Here is a 22311-nt window from a genome sequence, read left to right on the forward strand (position 1 = left end):
CTCTTTTTTGTAGATCATTACAGCGCAATACAGGCCCTTCAGCCCTCGATGTTGCGCTGACCTGTGGAACCAATCTGGTGCCCATCTAACCTACGCTATTCCATTTTCGTCCAGATCACAATCCAATGCCCATTTAAATGTCCTTAAAGTTGGTGAGTTGCAGGCAGTGTGTTCCATGCCCCTACTACTCTCTGAGTAAAAAAAACTACCTTTGACATCTGTCCTGTATCTATCACTCCTCAATTTAAGGCTATGTCCCTTCGTGTTAGCCATCGCCATCTGAGGAAAAAGGCTCTCACTGTCCATCCTATCTAACCCTCTGATTATCTTATATGTCTCAATTAAGTCACCTCTCAACCTTCTCTCCAACAAAAACAGCCTCAAGACCCTCAGCTTTTCCTTCCCTCCATACCAGGTGATATCCAAGAAAATTTCCTCTGAACCCTTTCCAATGCTTCCAAATCCTTCCTATAATTTGGTGACCAGAACTGTGCACAATTCTCCAAGTGCGACTTCACCAGAGTTTTGTGCAGCTGCAGAATGACCTTTTTATGGTGAATTTATTTTTCTTTCAGAGAGCAAATGTTTTGAAGTTTTCCTCAGAAGATTTAATACATGGATGGAGTCTGTTATAGATGGAGCAACGCTTTATGATTGAGCGACTGTTTCTTCTTTAATGCTTTTCTTTGTTCTCACAGTGGCCACTTTTCAATACCTTTGATTTGATTGCAGAAAATCAACAAATTCTGTCATCAAATAAAAAATTTAACATCCGGGGAAGAGACTCAGGTCCTCATAAATGGGATGAGATACATCAATAAACTACGAAAGGTGTTTGAAGAATGGAATTCATTTCTGGAGAAGCAGACGTTAAATTGTGAGTAGGAATCATATGAGTGAGCTTTAAATTTGGGATCCTGGCTGGGCTACCTTTAGTAATCTAGTTTTTTGATTCTTTTATTCTTTCAAGGGGGCAGGAGGGGTGATCAGTTAAGATGGCTAATTTGCAATGCAGAGTGGAACCAGTTGCGTGGGTTCAGTTCTAAGTTGTGGTGACCCTCCAAGTCAAACTCACCACTGGTTATCTCTCTCTGATGAAGGAGCAACCCTCTGGTCCTCTGGGACTATGGAGGGTTCTACTACTCTTTCCTGGGATGTAGGCATTGCTTGCAACATCACCATTTGTTGCCCATCACTGACTAAACTTGGCCTGAGTGGCTTTCCCCGCCATATCAGTGGATATTTAAGAGTCAACCACATTGCTATGAATCTGGAGTCACATGTAGGGCAGACCAAGGAGGATTAGTAGATTTTCTTTCCTAAAATGCCTTACTGAGCCATGTAGGTTTTTATAGCAAACAACAATGGTTTAATGGCCTTCAGAACTAGATGATCTTTATATTCCCGATTTATTAATTGAATATGAATTCCATCAACTGCCAGCCACCATGAGCATGCCTAGCCCTCTCGAGCACTGGTCAGTGACATCAACCTCACTCTAAATTGAGGATATATCTCAAGCAGGTATACATTGGAGATAATGACAAACATTCTTCACATTGTAACACTCCCACCACTACTGTTTCAACATCAAAAAGACTGGTATTCTCCAATCAAATTTGAAAGCCACGGACAACTAATGCTACCAAACTTAAAATACTATCCTTAAGTGTTCAGACTTTAAAGATTAGTCTTCTAGATTAATATTACTGTGAATAATCCAAGATGACTATTGAGGAGAGAGGGGACATTAAAAAGAATTGCAATAGAAAATGGGAGCCGACCTGTTTTAAAACTTTGATGCTAAACTATGACAGGCCAATGGAAAAGGCAACACATTCAAGAAAGAAATGCAATATTTTGTCACTTGTTTCAATTCTGTGTAGTCTTGCAGACAGAAGATTCATTTTGTGAGTTGATCAAGCAATCATTTCTACTCGACTAATGAAAAATATTGCCATAGTCACCCACTAGCCTCTAACTTTGACAACTATTTTCCCACATGCAGTAAGATCGCAATGAACCAAGTACTGTACTAAGATTTTGATTTATTGTTAGTTGTCACATCAGTAAGGGTCAGTGATAAAACCTTCCCCATATCTGGGTCAAGTCACAGAATCTCAGAACTGCTGTGGTGTAGAAGATGGCCATTCACCTCTCATTTCTGCGCCAGCTCTCTGAGCAAGTCCTACATCAAAGATTGAGCACATAACCCACATTAATACTGAAAGACTGCTGCATCAGCAAAGGTATTATAGAGTCATAGAGACGTACAGTATGGAAACAGACCATTCGGTCCAACCCGTTCATGCCAACCAGATATCCCAACCCAATCTAGTCCCACCTGCCAGCACCCGGCCCATATCCCTCCAAATCCTTCCTATTCATATACCCATCCAGATGCCTTTTAAATGCTGTAATTGTACCAGCCTCCACCACTTCTTCTGGCAGCTCATTCCATACACGTACCACCCTCTGCATGAAAATGTTGCCCCTTAGGTCTCTTTTATATCTTTCCCCTCTCACCCTAAAGCTATACCATCTAGTTCTGGACTCCCCGACCCCAGGGAAAAGACTTTGCCTATTTACCCTATCCATGCCCCTCATGATTTTGTAAACCTCTATAAGGTTGCCCCTCAGCCTCCGATGCTCCAGGGAAAACAGCCCCAGCCTGTTCAGCCTCTCCCTATAGCTCAAATCCTCCAACCCTGGCAACATCCTTGAAAACTTTTCGGAACCCTTTCAAGTTTCACAACATCTTTCCGATAGGAAGGAGACCAGAATTGCACGCAATATTCCAACAGTGGCCGAACCAATGTCTTGTACAGTCACAACATGACCTCCCAACTCCTGTACTCAATACTCTGACCGATAAAAGAAAGCATATCAAATGCCTTCTTCACTATCCTATTTACCTGAGACTCCACTTTCAAGGAGCTGTGAACCTGCACTCCAAGGTCTCTTTGTTCAGCAACACTCCCTAGGACCTTACCATTAAATGTATAAGTCCTGCTAAGATTTGCTTTCCCAAAATGCAGCACCTCGCATTTAGCTGAACTAAACGCCATCTGCCACTTCTCAGCCCATTGGCCCATCTGGTCCAGATCCTGTTGTAATCTAAGGTAACCCTCTTTGCTGTCCCCTACACCTCCAATTTTGGTGCCATCTGCAAACTTACTAACTGCACCTCTTATGCTCGCATCCAAATCTTTTATGTAAATGACAAAAAGTACAGGACCCAGCACCGATCCTTTGATGAGATGTCAAATGAAAGCCCTACCATCTCTTGTTTAGAATAGAAGAGAATGCCTTCAGTTTGGAAGCAGCCCATTCAGCCTATTAGGTCCACACCAACCCTCTGAAGACCATCCCACCCAATCCCTGCAACTCTGCATTTCCCATGGCTGCTCCACCTAGCCTGCACATTACTGGAAAATACGGACAGCAGTTAGCCTGGCCAATCCACCTGCACATATTTGGACTGTGGGAGGAAACCAGATCACACCCGCTGAGACACAGGGAGAATGTACAAACTCCACATTGACAGTCACCTGAGGCTGGAATTGGACCCATGTCCCTGGCACTGTGAGGCAACAGTGCTGACCACTGAGCCACCATGCCACTCCCAGCTCTTGTTTACTTGGTTATAAAAGGTCTGATGCTATTAATTGACTAAAAGCAAACTCATGTTCACAATGTAGTGCTCAAAACGTATCCCTTATTCAACCACATTGAAACAAAATAATTAATTATTTATCTCATTGGCATGCACAGTGATGTAGGAAATATGGCTACACTTCTAATAAATGTGTAAAGTATCTTGGTATCTCCTAAATCAAAAATGCAAACTTTTAATTTATTTCCTATCACTTCAAACTAATTGAGGTAAGTGATAAATTGAGATTGAGATCAAACCAGTGAAACAAAAAAGCACTTTTAAGACCATAAGACCATAAGACATAGGAGTGGAAGTAAGGCCATTCGGCCCATCGAGTCCACTCCGCCATTCAATCATGGCTGATAGGCATTTCAACTCCACTTACCCGCATTCTCCCCGTAGCCCTTAATTCCTCGAGACAACAAGAACCTATCAATCTCTGCCTTGAAGATATTTAGCCTCCTGGCCTCCACTGCACTCTGCGGCAATGAATTCCACAGGCCCACCACTCTCTGGCTGAAGAAATGTCTCCGCATTTCTGTTCTGAATTTACTTCCTCTAATTCTAAGGCTGTGTCCATGGGTCCTAGTCTCCTCACCTAACGGAAACAATTTCCTAGCGTCCACCCTTTCCAAGCCATGTATTATCTTGTATGTCTCTATTAAGTCTCCTCTTAATCTTCTAAATTCCAATGAATACAATCCCAGGATCCTCAACCGTTCCTCATATGTTAGACCAACCATTCCAGGGATCATCCATGTGAATCTCCACCGGACACGTTCCAGTGCCAGTATGTCCTTCCTGAGGTGTGGGGACCAAAACTGGACACAGTACTCCAAATGTGGCCTAACCAGAGCTTTATAAAGTCTCAGTAGCACATCGCTGCCTTTATATTCCAACCCTCTTGAGATAAGTGACAACATTGCATTCGCTTTCTTAATCACAGACTTAACCTGCATGTTGACCTTTCGAGAATCCTCGACTAGCACTCCCAGATCCCTTTGTACTTTGGCTTTACGAATTTTCTCACCGTTTAGAAAGTAGTCTGTGCTTTTATTCTTTTTGCCAAAGTGCAAGACCTCGCATTTGTTCACGTTGAATTCCATCAGCCATTTCCTGGACCACTCTCCCAAACTGTCTAGATCCTTCTGTAGCCTCCCCACTTCCTCAGTACTACCTGCCTGTCCACCTAACTTCGTATCATCTGCAAACTTCGCTAGAATGACCCCAGTCCCTTCATCCAGATTATTAATATATAATGCGAACAGCTGTGGCCCCAACACTGAACCCTGCGGGACACTGCTCGTCACCAGCTGCCATTCCGAAAAAGAACCTTTTATCCCAACTCTCTGCCTTCTGTCAGGCAGCCAATCCTCAATCCATCCCAGTAGCTCACCTTGAACACCATGGGCCCTCACCTTGCTCAGCAGCCTGCCGTGTGGCACCTTATCAAAGGCCTTTTGGAAGTCTAGATAGACCACATCCACTAGGTTTCCCTAACCTACTTGTCACCACTTCAAAGAATACCAACAGGTTTGTCAGGCATGACCTCCCCTTACTAAATCCATGTTGACTTGTTCTAATCAGACTCTGCTCTTCTAAGAATTTAGCTTAGAGTTACTTTCCTCTCTCCTGATTCGTTCTCTTTATTAGTCCGGGATGACCTGCGTAATGAAATTCGAGATTTTGAAAATAATTACTGTGGAAAGGAACTGCCAGGGTATGTCAACTACAAGACGTTTGAATCACTTGTAAGGGACAACATTGTAGAATTGGAAGAGCCGGCCATTAATAAACTGAAGGTTGCCACAGGTATGTGATTGTTATAATAAATGTTAACTTTGTATTGCAAGAACACCGTGAATGACAAGAATATTTATTTCTTCAGGGCATGAAAGGATTTTCATTTAACTCCTCATCAAGGAATCATCAAGGAATCCACAATAATTACTTTTGTTGGTCCCTTCTATTATCTATATGGTGGTATCATCCCTTTTGGTTTTATCTTACTCTTACGTTTAACTGTATACCCATCATAAAACTTCTCTTCCTCTTCCATCTCTGCCCATGCCCCTATACCCCTCTTCTGTATTTACTTCAATTCTGTTACATTTCTGACCTTTACCAGCTCTCACAAAATGCGAGTGTTGACATGTTGACTCTCCACGGATGCTGCTAGTCCTGTGAAGTATTTTTAGAATTTTTTGTCTTTCTTGTTGTACAATCCAATCACTTCTCTGAGCTGTTAACTCCCAGAAAGGACATTTTCCCAATGTGTGTTCATCAAGACCTGAAATAAGGTTGAAACCAAAAAATACGAAACCGTTAGGTTCATGAGTGGAAAATGTGATTTTATCCACGTTTTCTGTTCCAGAACTGACAAGAACAGCTTCAATTGAAATTACTGAAGAACATTTCAAAGCCTTTTCCAACCTTTTTAAATTTGCCAAGGTAAGATATAAATACATCTCGATGACAAATCCTTTGAATGAGATGTGTCTATTGGTAGGCAGTGGCTGAGATTTGTTATCAATGGCAAACCATCTATTTCAAATGTTTGAATTTTGTATAACATATGTGAACAATGGAACAGCAGGAGATCTCTTAGTTCCTCCGGCATGGTCCATTCTTCAATTCCAATGTGATTGATTTCCAATCAGTTATCCATCTTGTTAATTACCCTCCATTCACCTCTTTATTTGTATTGGGGTGTGAGTGGCATCAGGTTGCATTGCTTGCCCTTGAGAAGATGGCAATGAGCCACCTTCTTGGGCTGTTACAGTAGACACACCCTTCAGGGAGGGAGATCCAAGATTTCGACCCAGCCACAGTGAAGAAACAATGATATGCTTCCAAGTTCATGTGACCTGGAGTGAATTAGGAGGTATTGGTATTCCCACGTGTCCCCTGCCCTTGTCCTTCCAGGAGGTAAAACCCGCAGGTTTGGAAGTTGTGGTTGATGGAGCCTTGACAAATTGTTGCTGTACATCTTACAGATGGTGCAGCCATGATGTATTGGTTGAGGAAATGTTTAAGGTTGTCACAGTTTTGTCCACTCAATTAATCTATCTGTCCCCCTTTTAAAATTTCTGTGTCTATCTGCATAACGTGCCGTGTCTCATCACTTTGTATCATCTGCAAGCCGGGATTGAAAAAAAAAACCTTCCTGATGAAGGGCTTTTGCCTGAAACGTCGATTTTTCTGCTCCTTGGATGCTGCCTGACCTGCTATGCTTTTCCAGCACCATACTAATATAGAGTCTGATCTCCAGCATTTGCAATCCTCACTTTCGCCCTTTGGAAAAAAAACCCTGTCCATTTCTTCATTGGCGTCACGTTGGTAGTACATGGTGAACACCTAAGACCACAGTACATAGTGATAACTTGAGACCGAAATGCAAGCCATTTGTCCCAACTCACCAAGCACAGTCTGTCACTTGCTGCCAACTCAATTACTAACCCCTATCGAAAGGTTACATCCACTCGCAATTTATTTTGAGGAATTTGTTGTAATTAAAGCATGAGATCAAATGACTCATTCCTGTTCTTAAAAGTTTTGGCAGTTTTTAATACGAGCTTCACAAAGCAAGTGCTTTCTCTCACTCCTCACTTCCTTGCAACTGACTGCACCTCTTTGTCTTTGCATGTAGATCAAAATCGAATCCATTAGCCATCAACAAGAGAGTGAAGCAGAGAAGATGCTGAAGGCACAGTTCAAGATTGAGAACATGGTGTACTCCCAAGACAAAATCTACAGCAGTAATTTAAGTACAACAAAAAACACGCCATCAATATTTGGTGCAAATGCCACTGTCCAGGAAATGTCACACCATGTACAAACATACTACAAGGTACTATAAATACGTCATCAAGATAACCAAAGGAAAGTCAGTTAACACTAAACCTTGTGCACTGTTGATGAGTGACAATTGATTATTTCCCTATTTCATGTCATTAAGATAATTGGCAAGTGAATTAGTAATGGCATGATTAAAAATTTTTAACACAGTAATGATCTGAAAGGCATTGCCCGAAAGGAAAATGGGAGCAGGTTCAATAGTTCACGATAATTGGATTAATACTGGAAGGGAAAATATTATGGAACAAAACTGAGGAAAGAATAGGGGACTGGGTTAAAATAGAAATCCCTGTCAAAGCCCCAGTATGGTCTCTAAGTGGTCTCCATTGGTGCTGTTTATTAAGTGCAGACATCATCATTTATTGTTTACCTTCAGTTTTCTTTGAGTAAGTGGTAATGAAGTGTCCTCCATAAATAAAACTGAGCGAAATACAAGACCATTTCAAAAAGCAGTTCAGAAACATGCCTATTTCTGTAGATCTAAAGGAATACACATGACAGAAAGTCAAAGTGCAAAACATTTCCTGCCTGCAAGGACACTATTATGCCAAATGGACATGGTGAATTGGTTATGATAAATTGCCCATAGTGTTAGGTGCATTAGTCAGGGTTAAATATAGAGTAGGGTAGGGGAATGGGTCACTCTTCAGAGGGTTGGTGTGGACTTTAGATTTGATTAGATTCCCTACAGTGTAGAAACAGGCCCTCCGGCCCAACAAGTCTACACCAACCCTCCGAAAAGCAACTCACCCAGACCCATTCCCCTGCACCTAACACTACGGGCAATTTAGCAAGGCCAATTCACTAAACCCACACATCTTTGGATTATGGGAGGAAACCAGAGCACCCGGATGAAATCCATGCAGACACAGGGAGAATGTACAAACTCCACGCAGACAGTTGCCCAAAGCGGGAATTGAACCCAGCTCTCTGGTGCTGTGAGGTAGCAGTGCTAACCACTGAGCCACCGAGCTGCCCTTAATCTCTGTAAAATCGCATTGGATTCCCAAAACATACTTGGGCCAAATGGCCTGTTTTCAGACTGTAGGGAATCTAATTTAATCTAAATATGGGTGTAATAAGGTGATATTTGAAATGTTACAACTTTTACTTTATGAACCAAGTTGTTTTATGGGCACCATTACTGATATATTTTTTAAATTAAGAAGCTTCCGCTATTAGTGTGTTGCTTAAGTGTCTATCACCATTCATGACTGGATGTGGCAGGACCAAAGACCTTAAGTTTGATCTGCCATTTGCAGAATCACCTTAGCCCTATCTATTACATGCTGCTTCTGCTGTTAAGCTGCATCATATTTACATTTGCCTTCCGTACACTGTTGCAGTCTTCAGCTTGACAGGAATGATAGAGCAGAGAGAAGGGGGTTCGATTTATCAGGTGGTGAATAAGTTAGTGTAGGTGATCAGCAGGAGTCTTCCTTGCCCATGTTTACCTGTTCCCATGAGGCTTGATGAGGTCCGGAGTCAATGCCACAGACTTGTAGGATGCTTTGCTCCCTGCTGTGCTGCCACCATTCTGGTGAATGTGGTGCCTGGGACATTGTAAAGTATGATTCCATCAGAACAGCTGTCACAGACTGATGCTTGACTAATCTGTGGGGCAGCTGTCATCATTTAGGTACAATCCTCCAGATGTTCGTAAGGAGAGGTTTATGCTGTTGTCGTGTCTGCTGCCTGGGTCAGTGCCAAGTGGTCTGTCTGATTTTTATTTCGTTTTGGCTTCACAACAGTTTGATATAAGAACACAGGAGCAGGAATAGACCATTCAGCCCCTCAGTTCCACCATTCAGTGAGATCATAGCTGATCCGAGTCTAACTCTTTATAACCTGCCTTTGACCCATATTCCTTAAAACATTAGATAACTGTTTAATAACAAATCTCCGATTTAAAATTAGCAACAGATCTAGCATTGACTGCTATTTGTGGAAGAGTTTCCAAACCTCTACAACCTTTTGTATTTAGAAATGCTTCCTACAATCTCTCCTGAAAGGTCTGGCCTTAATTCCCAGACTCTGTCCCTTGTTCAGAAGTCCCCAATCAGTGGAAATAGTTTATCTTTATCTTTTTTGTTAATATCTTGAAGAATATAACTGAGTGGCTTGCCAGGCCATTTCAGAGAGCATTTAATAATCAACAGTACTGATGGTCTGGTCCACATGTTTCTCCAGGTAATAAAGACAGATTTCCTTGTTTAAAGGACATTAATGAATGAGATGGGTTTTTGTGACAGACAATGATGATTTCATGGTCAAAATTAGCCAAACTGTTAATTCAGCTCAATTCCAGTCTTTCTCCCCATAACACATGGTTCTCTTACAGATTAATGATCTGTTTATTTTTGGCCTAATTATACTTTATGACCCAGTCTCTGTGGGTTGGTGACGATTTGCCACGGCAGATTCGCCACCGATGATTAGCCACTGCCAGTTCTCCACCAGCGTTTCTCCTCTGGGGTCGTTTGACCGCTGGAGACGACTATTCGCCACCGGAAAAATATATAATATGTACTGATTGTTTTCCCTCCCGCCTGTTCTTTCCTACTTCTCAGTCTCCTTTATTTATACAACTACATACTACATATTGATCAAAAAAGAGGTCAAATAAATATCATTCTATTGGTTTATATATAAATATGAGTTACAAACTTTAACCAGAAAAAGGAAATATATTTTTAAAATCTTTATAATGGCAGTAAAATCTCACATTAATATTAAACAATTATTAAAGATGCTAGGACTGACTGAGGGACATCAGCTACACATTTGTTAATAAGAACACTCGGTACTTCCTGCGATTCTTCTGCACAATGTATTCAACTTGTTTTCACTTTTGCAACTTGAACACTTGCTGCGGAAGGGGAATGTGTGTGCTCTTTTATTGTTTTTATCACAGTGCCACTCTTGGTGTGGATCCGTCCATTACATCACCAAAACTTAATATTTGAATCACTCTTGGATAGTTTATCAAAAACATATATAAAGCCATCGTGGTAAAACTTCTTATTTCCATGTTTACTAATAATTTCTGTTTCCATTTTGAAGACTTGAGGGTAAATCGAAAAAAAAATACAAGCTTAAAAAAAACTTTCCTGTAACGAAAATAAGTTGTTACTGTAACAACGCAAATATTACCTTAACCAATATAATGACAATTTATATAGTTTAGATATGCTTGTTCTCTAACATTTTAAATGTTATTAAATAAAAAGAAATTTCTATTAACAAAAATAAATGGTTATTAAAACAAGTAAACACTGCCACCAATATTCAAAATATACGACTTATTTGCGGTGGCGAATCGTCTTCAGTGGCCAATGGGCGGTGGATGAGCATCCTCGGTGGTCAAAGGGCAGTGATAATCGTCAGCGGACAATCTGCTGTGGCAAATGGGCCCATCCCGGTCTCTGCAGCCATCTGTGGTAAAGATTTCCACAGATTCACAACCTTCAGAGTAGAAATTCCTCCTCATTTCCACCTGAAATGTGCACCATCTTCTTATTCTAAGGTTATGTCTGGTCACAAGAGCATTATCCTGGGCCACTGGATGACCAGTCCAGAGACACTACCTCTACACAGTATATGCCTGAGTTATATTAATTGAAGTCAAAGTCTGTCATCCCATATAGTGATATTTGAACTCCATGTTTCCCCATCATTCGATCAGGTATCATAATTGTACTCCAATAACACACCCACTTGTATGATTGTACTTGAATCAGTGATTCTCTAATTTAATTGTGTCAGTTCAATTGGAGTAGAACTAATGCATAGCACTCAATCCTCCTTTATTTTTGTTCCCCTGTCTTAGATTGCTTCTTATCGACTAGCTGACCAGATTCCCCTGGTAATATGCTACCATATTTTACGTGAATTTGCTAATAAACTACAGGGAGAGATGCTCACACTCCTCCAAGATCGAGACCGCATCGATGAATACCTATTTGAGGATCAAGACACAAAGAGGAAGAGAGAGACCCTTCAAAGCCAAATGAGTCGACCGATAAAAGCACACAAGGCTTTGCTTGAATTTGCTTAAAAACTTATTGAAAGCAGATTAACAACTTGATGTGTAGTTCTTTCTTTTTGCCTAATTATCACCTCACATGCAAGTGTTAATTTTCTGTAATTTCAGTTGCTAGTAACCCAAAGGGTCATTGTTTGTGTCTGAATGTTACTGACAGTTATCATAGGCAAATTATTACAACAAGGTGGGGGATCATCGTTATCTTCCTCACATGAGATCCATAATTTCACCAAGAATCACTGGGAAGTCATCAGGCTGATCAATCTTCACTCATTCACTCTTCCCAGTCATACAATAACTCTGAATGTCGCCGACTGAAATTGGCTAACATGGTATAGGCTATGGGCTGAGCTTTGAAATCTCTTTGGTAGCATGACTCAGTTACTCACTGAGGATTGAACTTTCAAGGTCTTGTCTTTGAGATGTTGCATAACGTTAAGAAAAGTTAACTTCTTCAGAGTTGCTATCACAAACCTCTAGAATAGGTAGTTTCTTGTGGTGCATTGATAGTGTCCCAGATGCAGGAGTCTGAGTTCAAGTCCCACCTGCTCCAAAGGTGTATGATGACATTTCTGAACAGATTGAATTAAAACGAATGTCATGCATTCAGAATCTAATGCAGTTTGTGAAACTTGCTGTGACAATCTGTTTCAATTCATAAAAGGTTTAGACTGGAGTATGTAGAAGTAAATAAAGTACTTCAGAAGCTGGAAATCCACATTAGAAACAAAGTACTGGAGAAACTCTGTAGGTCTCGCAGCATCTGTGAGGAGAGAAACAGAATTTAATGCTGCAAATGCTGATTACTCCCCTTCTGACCAAACAGGTTTCATACTGGACTCAAGGTTAACTCTGTCTAGTATGAAACCTGTTCAGTCAGAAGAGGAATAATCTACATTTGCAGCATTAAATTCTGTTTCTCTCTCTCCCAAGGTGCTGCCAGACCTGTTGAGTTTCCCCAGTACTTTCTGTTGTCATGTTCAGAAGAAATTAAATCTGATAATCACGAGTTGTTACTTTCACAAGGGGAAATGGCAATTAATGTTTCCCAACTATGATGAGAGTTTCCCACAGTTTAGATCAAATTAGGTGAGTTTGTGCTATTTAATAATGATAGGATGTTAGTCAATGTAGTGACAATGTATTATATCCTTTCTAAGATTATATCCTAATGAGATTACCAATAGATATTGGTCCTGAGTTGAACTGGATCCCAGTTCCCTTGTAAGTGTTCTGGGGTCGATTACAGGATAATGTCTTCACAATTTTCAGAGTATGTTAGGATTATCAGTTGGCTTCACAATGTAGCTCACTTACACTTAACTAGTGGCTACATATTCTCACATTTAAAAGCATATGGGATAATAGCTCACCAGTGTATTTTCCATGAACCACTCCTTGACCAATCAGAGCTGACTTGCCAACCAATTGGCACCCTTTTCTCATGTTAAATAAATTAGTTCTTCTTTCCTTTGTATTTGGACATTCTTGACCTGTCCTAATAAGTGCAAATTGAAAACCTTTGGCAGCAATTTCTCAAGATATATGTTGCTAGTAAATGCTTGACTCCAACCTGGGCTCCAAAGGACCAATTGGCACCCTTTTCTCATGTTAAATAAATTAGTTTTTCTTTCCTTTGTATTTGGACATTCTTGACCTGTCCTAATAAGTGCAAATTGAAAACCTTTGGCAGCAATTTCTCAAGATATATGTTGCTAGTAAATGCTTGACTCCAACCTGGGCTCCAAAGGACCAATTATTCAATAACTGGCTTTCTCTTTTTCTGTTTGTTTGAAGATGAACGTGCAAATTGTGGCATTTACAGATATATTTTTAGATAATGGTAAACAATGTTAAAATATTTATATGTGCTTCTTATTCTGTCTCAGGTGTGAGATATTGTATTGTATAACCCACTCACAAACACTCTATATTTATCAATACTGCATTCCTATTCATTCATTTATAACTCCGTAATAACTCACTCACCAGCTCGATATGTTTATGATGTCACATTTTGATTCATTCATAAAACAGTGTTTTTTTAGATTAGATTCCCCACAGTGTAGAAACAGGCCCTTCAGCCCAACCCGTCCATAATGACCCTCCGAAGAGTAACCCACCCAGATCCATTTCCCTCTGACTAATACTTTGGGCAATTTAGCATGGCCAATTCACCTGACCTGCACATCTTTGTGACTGTGGGAGGAAACGGGAGCACCCAGAGGAAACTCATGCAGGCATGGGGAGAATGTGCAAACTCCACACAGACAGTCACCAAAGGCTTGATTTGAACCTGGGACCCTGGTGCTCTGAGGTAGCAGTGCTAACCACTGAGCCACCGTGCCACTCTAATATAAGTATCAATAGTGTAACCTATTCAGAACTATGCCACCCCCGCCATCATGTCTCCATGACTCACCCAAAACTATGGGAAGATTATAATATTAATCAGCCCTTAGCAACTGTCTTTCAGGACATGAATAGATTATAGTACCATCAAACAGTTTCCTCAACTAGTGTGTACCTTTTAAATACATATTAAAATGGGCCTCTTGAAGAAACTTACAACTAAAACAACACTTCCTTGAAACTGTATGAATGAATGAGTACTGTCAAACTGATAATAGTAAATAAAATCTCACAACCCAGCTGTGGTAATCAGTTTCATAACCTCTTTACTTTTATTTAGTACATGTATAATTTCTAAATTATTTAGATCATGTAGGTCTTGTATTTTTACTACCATTCGTTAACTTAAATGATAAAAGTACGAACACCTCTTAATTATGCAAGGAGACCAGATAGACACTCTAATCCCATCAGGAGTGACAGCCAGCATTTAGCAAATAGAGTCATAGAGTCATGGAGATGTACAGCACAGAAAGAAACTATTTGGTCCAACTTATCCAAGATGACCAGATATCCTAAACTAATCTAGTACCATTTTCCATTTCCTGCTTCCCCCAAATAAAGGTCACGCAGAATTTTGTGTATAATACATGTCATTATGTGACACCATGCTGGTTGAATTTTAATGTGTGTAAGGACTGTGTATAAAGAGGCTACTGCAAGAACTTACATCAGATTCCATCGTCACCTTGAACTGTGCTACTGCAGGTATTTAATAAAGTGGTTATTTCTGTCACTCACCGATTTTGGTCACTATTTGAACATGATTCCGAATAGGATATCAAAGCTTCTTACTGTTCCTTCCTCTTTAAAACACCCAGAGATGGCATCGAACTATTTAACCTGATTTAAAAAGAAATATATTAACTTAGGCCGAGAGTCTTCATTTTATCCAAATGCAGTTTTGGATTTGGACTTAATAGACTGGAATCAACAGTGAGAAAGTGATGGATATTAATTTGGACAAACCTTATGTTTGACAGATTCACTATAATGTTACAAGGACATAAAGAGAGACAGTTACATAAACTTGGTTTTCAACACAGAGACAGTAAGCCAGACCAATTCAGATTCAGTAACACTGGATTTGCAATGTGTTGAAATTAAAATATTCAATAGCCCTCAATATAATCCAATTGTTCCTATCCAAACTTTGCAAATATCGTATCAAGCACAAACTTCATACTTTAAATACTGAATATTTAATTAATAATGTAAGTTTATTTATTTATTCATTTCACCTGTAACTTGTTACAACATAAAGTAAAAAAATGTTGTAGTGTCGTCACTCTCCAATACCGTTTAAAACACAGAAAAATAAACCAAAACATTGAATAAAGAGGCAGAAGAATAAAGAAAAAGTGTCCAACTTTACAGTCCTTCTTATAAAGTGCTCCATCATGGGCCATGGATTTGATGGCAAGGCAGGAGTCACCTTCACCGCGCCACCGAGGCTGGAATGTAAGTTGCCACTTTCCAGCACCATCTTGCCTCCTCTGAAGCTATTGCCACCATGAGACCTCGCTGTACCTCGCCAATGCAGCCACTGCCAATGCCACAAGAACTCTCACCAGTCCCAAATTTGCCTCCGCCGCCACCTCCATTAATGTGCCACGGAAACAGATGCCACCAGGAACCCAAGCTCACCTCCCCAGCAGCAGCCATGCATTGGCACTAGGACTAACTTTGAGGCAGTAGCACTGGGAACTGAAAATGTGTTGCTGGAAAAGCGCAGCAGGTCAGGCAGCATCCAAGGAACAGGAGAATTGATGTTTCGGGCATCAGCCCTTCTTCAGGATGCCCGAAACGTTGATTCTCCTTTTCCTTGGATGCTGCCTGACCTGCTGCGCTTTTCCAGCAACACATTTTCAGCTCTGATCTCCAACATCTGCAGTCCTCACTTTCTCCTCGCAGTAGCACTGGGAACCCAAACTCAATTCGGATGCCACTGACACGAATCCACACGGGGCCCACTGGCTGCCAATGCCGACACCAGTCCCAAGTTCTCCAACAAGAGGTTAGTAAAATAAAAGAGGAAAAGAAAACAAAAAAAAAACCCAAGGGAAAACAAAAGAAACAAAAAGAAAAGCGAATGGAGTGGACAAGCTGCGGACTCAGACGCCCTACTCCACTGACGTCTTTCTGGAATTTATGATGTGGAGGTGCCGGTGTTAGACTGAGGCGGAAAAATCTAGAAGTCAATGACACCAGGCTATCGTCCATCATCATGTAGCTAGTGGGGCAGGATCATAGGACACAGAATGTATAGCTAAAGGTCATGGTGTCACACAACTGATGCCATACATTGTACAAACTGAGATTGCTGTTAAGTCTTTCATGGAGGCATAGAATCATAGAGATGTACAGCATGAAAACAGACTCTTTGGTTCAAATCGTCCATGCTGACCAGATATCCCAACCCAACCTTGTCCCACCTGCCAGCGCCCAGCCCACATCCCTCCAAATGCTTCCTATTCATATACCCATCTAGATGCCTTTTAAATGTTGCAATTGTACCAGCCTCCACCACTTCCTCTGGCAACTCATTTCACACATGTACCACCCTTTGCATGAAAAAGCTGCCCCTTAGATCTGTTTTATATCTTTCCCCTCTCATCTTAAACCTATGCCCTCGAGTTCTGGACTCTCCCACCCCAGAGAAAAGACCTTGTCTATTTAGCCTATCCATGCCCCTCATGATTTTATAAACCTCTATAAGGTCACCCCTCAACCTCCAATGATCAAGGAAAAACAGACCTAGTCTAGATTATAGTGTTGCTGGAAAAGCACAGCAGGTCAGGCAGCATCCAAGGAGCAGGAAAATCAACGTTTCAAGCAAAAGCCCTTCATCAGGAATAGAGCAGCCCTAGCCTATTCAGCCTGTCCCTGTAGCTCAAATTCTCCAACCCTGACAACATCCTTTTAAATCGTTTCTGAACCCTATCAAGTTTCTCCGATAGGAAGGAGACCAGAATTGCACACAGTATTATCTCTCTAAAACATATAACCAAGAAAGGACCCACTCTGTTCACTACTACAGACTCACAGCTTGGCCCCAAAGCCACACATAAACTATTCATTTATCTGTCTCTGTGCTCTGACCTTTCCCAAAGAAGTTCCTCCAAGATTAGTTGTGAATTTCACTGTTTGTTAATTTTCCCAGATGCACTCCGATGTCCTGCAATACATGAAATCAACGGCAAAGGCAGTAACTGTGCAGGTTCACTGCTCTGTCAGTTAGCATTTGGGTATCTTTCTTTCTTTCTCTCTTCACCATGTGTTGTTAATCTCCCTTTTAAAAGTGCTGTTGTTTTGACTTTTTTTTCTCCAAAGTTCCAAAACAATGCAACAGCATATAAAACATAATTGCTGCTCCTGGAATTCAAGGAAATCACCTCCAACACCTAAAATACCTCGGAAAGGAGCAGCCTGTTACAGCCAGAAATTTTTCCCGTCCTCCATCTTGGATTATCCAGAATCTGCTTGAATCATTTTCTAACCTGAATACATTTTTGCAAAGGATTATTAAATATCTGCTTAAATGTTTGACACTGCTCATCCACTGACTGTTGTCTTAGGTTTTTTTCCCAACATGCATTAGACAACTGTTTCTTCATACCTGCGTAATTTTTCTTATTTTAAGTTGAGGGCATTATTTTGAGATCAGAGTTTCTTTCACTGTTATGATCATTACTCTCTTCCCCTGTTGCTCTCCCATGTTATAATCGTTACCTCCTAGAGAAATTCCTAAACACGAGATCTCTTACTAACTTTACCTCATTGCTCATTTCTCAATCTAAAATAACCTCTTCCAGGTAAATTCTGCAAGCTACTGCTGTAAGAACAATCTCTGATGAACATAACAAATTCATCTTCCATATTACTTTTTCCTGTCTGATTTTTCCTGTGAATTTGCATATTAAAATCAATCATGACAATGCCTTCTTAAATACCTCCTTCATTTTAATATTGTTTCCCAAAAACCTCTACCCTCCTGATGAAGGGCTTTTGCCCAAAACGTCGAATTTACTGCTCCTCGGATGCTGCCTGAACTGCTGTGCTTTTCCAGCACCACTCTACTCCAGAATCTGGCTTCCAGCATCTGCAGTCATTGTTTCTACCCTCCTTGTTGTGCCAATGTGTCCATATCTCAGACACTAGCTCATGATGTCTGAACCAAAGCTCCTTGATCAGCTGATGTTTGCAGATGTGGACATACAAGGATCACGCCATCTCTCACATAACTACAGCTGCAACACATCACCTACTCGGCCATATCTATTTCAGAAGTACAACATCCTTCTCTCTCTTAATGTTTTACATTATTGCATTCTGCAAATATTTTGGATGGTGTGAAGAATACAATTTTATACATTTTTATTAAAAAATAATTTTATTAAAACTTATTCCACTGGACATAATCATGTTTGTTTTTCCATGCTTCTCAATGAAGGTGAATAAGCAATGCCAGGTTTATGAGCCACTCACAGATATTTACAAAGTTTTATAATCAAAGCACAGGTACGCAATGTAGAAAGAAGCCTTACCACTCACCAGCTGAGATTTAGTGCTCTGTACACTAAGTGGACAACTTCAGAAGTGAATAGTGAGTAAGCTTGTCAAAATGAGAATCAGTTAGATACTTAATGTGGGGACTAGTGAGCCACTCATCCAGTCAGAGACCTCACCACTGAAGTGCCACTCTTCCTGAAGCTGCTAACCAACTGGAGTCCAGTGGAATCTGAGTTCTGGCTCAGGTTGTGAAGTCATGAGGGGGCTGAAACAGTGAGCAGGTGAGTATCCTTTTTTGATGTTGGGGGCGTGATGTTTGCCGGATTGGGAGGTCACAGGGGGTCCGCAGATAGAAGGCAAGTACAAGGGAGTAGTTTTCAGCAACCATGCTGTTACCTCCACTCCTGCTATCCCTCCGCCCCAATTGCCCCAGATTGTGGCAAATAGAGGACTCTCCACCCCCACCTAAGACAACCTGATTAGGAAACCATCTACTTTCTCACCTGCTAGGAAAGTAGGGGTTGGGGGGGTTGGAGTTGCAATTCAGACAGTAGCATGTTGATTATTGTGAGCCTGCCTAAGATAAAGGAATGCAGGATACGGGGAATTGATCACTCTCCATTTGGCTATCGCCGGACTCTGATAGGGATAACCCCGAATGTGAGAAACAAAGCCCACTCACTTCAATAATTTCAGTCCGAGACAAGATCTGAATCAATAGTGTCATTTATTTTACACTTGCAAGTGGGTGTGATGTCCAGTGTCTATAAGGTAGAGGACATACACACACCAAGTTCAATTCATACATAATATTTATATGATTTGATGTCTTTTGTTTTACATTGCTCCTCCCCTGCTTACATCGTCCACTTCCTAAGACCGGCCCCCAATACCCCTGTTTACCTCTTGCCTTATCCGGCCTTGTCTGTGACAAAATGCTTATTTCTGGTCTCACAAGGCTGTTTGACCTCATCCTGCTGTAGGTCATTGTTAGGCATATCCTTTCTTCATCATTATCTACCCCCTTCATCTGTGCCTTTCCGGAGGCCGTTCTGATCCCTATGACCCTTTTAATTGGGGTTTGTTCCTGTGTTTTTGTAAAAGTGGGAAGCAGATGTTTATACCTACTGTTTGTACAGGCGTATCTAGCTTAACTTCATTCTCTCACAACATCTTATCTATTTGCCCGTCGTTCATTGGCACATCTCATTCTGACATACAATTTTAACTAATACAAAAACAATTCTACATTTCCTCTACATAGTTTCCATTCTTGTTGACTCAGCTCTTGGCTAAAACAATTACACACTGGTGTGAGCTCATTTCCTTTGTAAAATGGAATTGCAGAAGTAACATTAATTTACCTATATCCCACACCGAATGAGACGTGGCGCGTTGGAAAACACAAATACAATGTGGCCGGCAGTTGAAATGCAGTCAAGAGATCAGACTAATCATGAGTATAAACCTATCATTTATTATGGCAAGACAGGAAGATCAATGTGGACCCCCAGGATCTCTCATTAACCAATATATGACAGACAGACATTCATTCATGAAACAGATGAAAAAGGGGGGAACGGCATCCATCCCAGGCCTCAGATCACCTACTTGCTCACAAGTCCAAGCTTTACACTGTGCCTCGGTATATGTGGCTATAAATTCAATTCAATTCAATTCAATTCAATCAACAGTGAAATTCATTCTTAGAACAAAAAGAAAGATAGGATCAAGAAAACTGGGGTCCTTATGGTGCATCAATTGGCCGGCCTTACAGGCCTAACCACAGAGGAGAAAACAAATCTCACAACCACGAGTTAGAGATACTGTTTGGTGCTTAAAGGTGTCTGTCTGTCTGTGTGTGTGTGTTTGTGTGCGTATGTGTGTATGTGTCTGTGTGTGTGTGTCTGTCTGTCTGTCTGTCTGTCTGTACTTGTGTGCGTGTGCATCTGTCTGTGGGTGCCTGTGAATGTGTGTCTGTCTGTCTGTGTGTGTGTGCTTGTGTGTGTTTCTGTCTCTGTGTGTGTGTCTGTCTGTGTGTGCTTGTGTGTCTGTCTGTCTGTTTGCGTCTGTCTGTCTGTGTGTATGTGTGTGCTTGTGTGTGTGTGTGTGTCTGCCTGTCTGTGTCTGTCTGTGTGTGCTTGTGTGTGTGTGTGTGTGTGTGTGTGTCTGCCTGTCTGTGTCTGTCTGTGTGTGCATGTGTGTGTGTGTGTGCGTGAGCGGGTGCGTCTGTGCGTGTGAGCCAGTTGTCAAAAGAATGTGGAACAAGGTTTCTCAAGAGGTGCACCCTCAGAAGGGAACACCTTTAGCATAAATGTATGTTTATTACGAGCCTGATTATTACAGGTATGTTTATTATGGGCTTGATTCCAAAACAAAAATTGGGAAACATGACAAACCCACAGCCACCCGGAATACGTCAAACTGACATCCAGCAGCCCCCACGGGTACGGGAAGTAAGGAGAGTAGGATTTATGTGTCCGCATTGTAGGGGGTAGATAGTGTGAGATGCCAGTGGACAAATGACTTCCAATATCCATTACTTGCCCACAGTTAACAAAATGATTTATGTGACAGGGATTAATGGATTCGTCTTAGAGCCTGCTAACATCATTTGTGTATGCACGGCTGTTGGGCGTGGACCAGTAGCACAGGTTGTTGTGTGCGGGTGGCACAGCCTTTGGACCATTGTATAACTCCCCTTTGCCTAGTAGCCAATGGTTAGAGGGGGTGGGGGGGGTGGGTTGGAGTATCAATGGAATTGTGCCCACCCAGGCACTGTTCATTGTAAGCACCTTTGTGATCTTTTGTCTCCATCACACACACACAGGTTGAGCCCAAAATGTTCAAATGATGAAAAGAGGTATTAGTATAGGAGGTCTCAAAACAGAATTTTAAATTTGGACAAATTTACATAGAAATATATTAAATGCCTAGAATGATCGATAAAGTAATTTTAAGATATATGGGTAAAATTACAGAAAGAACAAACAACAGCATGGGCTGAAATGGCGATTGAAGTTATCGTATGTTTTAGTGAAAAGGAAGTTTAGGTGAGAGTAGTGAACTGATAGCTTTCTGTTGGTGATGCTTGTGTCCTTGTCTTTCCTTGGTGATCAAGCCACCATCTGAGGCATCGGGACTATACGTGGGGGGGAAGAGTAAAATCTCATAGATCTTTTGATAAGATCATATGGGAGTCAAGAACGTGTGATAGTCTTGGGATACCTGTGTAGGTGTGGAAATGTGATTGTTACCTCAGAACTAACGGACTTGTGTAAATGCTGTAAAAAAACATTTGCACGGAAGAACGGGACTTAGACACGTACGCCTACTTGACAAATGGATTTGTGTGGCTTGGGAGGGCACAAGACCATAGTTTAAACAATAAGGCATTGACACATGATCCATAGAGAAGCTGACTTTAAAACAGCGATAGTGGGTTCAAGATGGCGGCGATCCAGTAGGTCCGAGTTTGCTGAGCTCTGCCCAGACACAGACAAAGCAGGGCACCCACCCTCCTCTCACATTTTAAACCACGAAAAATAGTTTTATTTCCCAGCAGCTATAGCCATTTTGTACCAAACTTTAGCAGTTTGGCACATTTCAAAATGACTAAAAGGAAAGGATCACGGAGTTTGCAACAGGCAGGATTCCCCCCACATCCCCCACAGCAACAGTGGCGAGCCTGACCTCGGAGTTTATCAAGCACCGAGAGAAGATCGATGCTTCGATGGAGGAGACCCGGTCCAGGTGGGAGTCAATCTCGGTTGTGCTGCAGAAGCATGACCAAGAGATCGAGAACCTCGGGCAGCGTGTCGGAGGT

At 41.3% G+C, this 22311-nt stretch overlaps 1 pseudogene; it reads left to right on the top strand.

Moving 5' to 3' along the window:
- Nucleotides 1-11904, top strand: part of LOC140486483 (interferon-induced GTP-binding protein Mx3-like) — a 30968-nt pseudogene extending 19064 nt beyond the window's left edge.
- The last annotated feature ends 10407 nt before the right edge of the window (nt 11905-22311 follow it).

Source organism: Chiloscyllium punctatum, chromosome 15, assembly GCF_047496795.1.
Source record: "Chiloscyllium punctatum isolate Juve2018m chromosome 15, sChiPun1.3, whole genome shotgun sequence".
Lineage (NCBI taxonomy): Eukaryota > Metazoa > Chordata > Chondrichthyes > Orectolobiformes > Hemiscylliidae > Chiloscyllium > Chiloscyllium punctatum.